The sequence below is a fragment of the Saccostrea cucullata genome, unplaced genomic scaffold (assembly GCF_032062105.1).
Source record: "Saccostrea cucullata isolate Sc308-1 unplaced genomic scaffold, CSIRO_AGI_Scuc_v1 ctg4583, whole genome shotgun sequence".
NCBI lineage: Eukaryota > Metazoa > Mollusca > Bivalvia > Ostreida > Ostreidae > Saccostrea > Saccostrea cuccullata.
Window position 1 is genome coordinate 42,540 of NW_026931086.1, and position 2,114 is coordinate 44,653.

At 29.7% G+C, this 2,114-nt stretch overlaps 1 pseudogene; it reads left to right on the forward strand.

Moving 5' to 3' along the window:
• Positions 1-1,134: 1,134 nt before the first annotated feature.
• Positions 1,135-2,103, forward strand: LOC134231346 (uncharacterized; annotated as a pseudogene).
• The last annotated feature ends 11 nt before the right edge of the window (positions 2,104-2,114 follow it).

The following is a 2,114-nucleotide window of genomic DNA, read 5'->3' on the forward strand; positions in this document are numbered from 1 at the left end:
TGAGTGATAAATTTATAAATAAACAAATAAATGAATAACTTTATATAATTCTCATTATTTATTTATTTATTTATTTATTTATTTATTTATTTATTTATTTATTTATTCATTCATTCATTCATTCATTCATTCATTCATTCATTCATTCATTTATTTATTTATTTATTCATTAATTCAATCATTCTTAATTCAGTCGATTTGTAGATTTATTCACATAAGAAAATGAATGAATATACTAGTTTTTACTTTATTTAATAATTTTTATTTATTAAATAAAAATTTATTTTATTAATGCATTTATATATCATTCCTTTCAATTAATTTTTTATTCATTTAATTCTTTGGGAAAACAAAATATCCCATGCATGGATTTGATAATGTATTCCGAATTGTTTAAATCTAGTTCTTTTACAAAGACAGTTATTACGCTCAAAGATGTTTCAAAGTAGATCAAATAAAAAATGAAAAAGTTTATAAATATATATAAAAGGTTCATAAAGTACATGTACAATGTATATGCCGTCTACCATCACAAGATGAAATAAATTGTTAATTTATTTCTTCTTTAGAATCGATGCAATTCTCTGCCGTTCTCCACCCGAAATGCTACCGAACCAAAAAAAATCACATTTATACAAGTTATAGAAACTAAATTACAGGGGATTAAGTTAAGGCATTTAAAAATGTGTTAACTTTTTACTAAGTCTATATTTTAGAAAAAATATACTTAAAGTTTTCAAGACTATATCATTCTTCACTCTTAAATGCAACAAAAATATTTTTTAAACTCCTTTTCTTGGCCAAAATAAATGTCAGGGGACGACAGGGAGTAGACAGGGAAGGCAGGGCCAACGACAGGGGACGACAGGGACTGGACAGGGAGATCAGAGAATGTCAGGGGACGACAGGGAGTAGACAGGGAAGGCAGGAACAACGACAGGGGACGACAGGGACTGGACAGGGAGAGCAGGGACAACGACAGGGGATCATAGGAGAAAGTCAGGGAGAGACAGGAAAATGTCAGGGACTAACAGGGGGACAACAGGGGATTTTTTGGAATCTAAGGGGATATATAATTCAGTAGTGTATTGCTCAAATTGGAAACTTCAAGTTAATGTAGATAAATCTAAAGTTATGATATTTAACTCAAATGGCTAGCCTCAAGGAAATGAATTTAGTTTTAATGGTAATGCAATACAAATTGTACCAAGATACTGTTATTTAGGTATTATGATGAAATGTAATAGGAAGTTTAATTTAGCAACAGCTGTGCTTATTGAAAAGGCTAGAAAAGCATGTTTTAAAATGAAAAGAATTATTGGATTTGATAACCCATGTAAACTTTTAGAAAAACTCTTTGATGCTATTGTACTTCCAGTTCTTCTCTATTGTAGTGAAATATGGGGAGTGGATCTCTCATCCAAAGATATTTCAAATATTGAAAATTTTCACTTAAAATTTATTAAAGACATCCTTGGAGTGCACTGCAAAACATCCAATGCTGGTTGTTTAGCGGAACTTAAAAGACTACCACTTTGGTCCAAAATTTCCCTCTCTAGTATCAAATATTGGAATCACCTGAAAACTTCTGATTCTTTGGCCTTTAAACTTTATCAGTCCACAAGTAACTGTAATTCTTGGACTAAGAAATTATTTTCTATTCTAGATAATCTTGGATTCTCAAACATTACAAAATGTACAGGTTCCATCCAACACCTTTTACCAAACATTAAACAAAGAATCATTGATCAGTGCACTCAGGAGCAAACGTCAAAAATCTTTGGTTCAGAAAAACTTGATTTCTTCAAGAAAGTATACTCAGGAAAAAGAAGTCCTTATGTTGATTTACTAAAAAAAAAGATCTGAGAGATCCTCTCTTAGTAGAATTAGACTAAGTGCACATAAACTTGCAATAGAAAGTGGTAGATATATTTCCACATCAAGAAATGAAAGATATTGTAATGTTTGTAATACTGGTGTGATTGAGGATGAAATACATTTTCTTTTTCAATGTAATTCTTTCTCTAAGCTAAGAAACACATTCTTTAGTAATATTTATAACATAACAAAGAAAAATAATAATCTTAGCAATGAGAAATATATGTTACAATTAT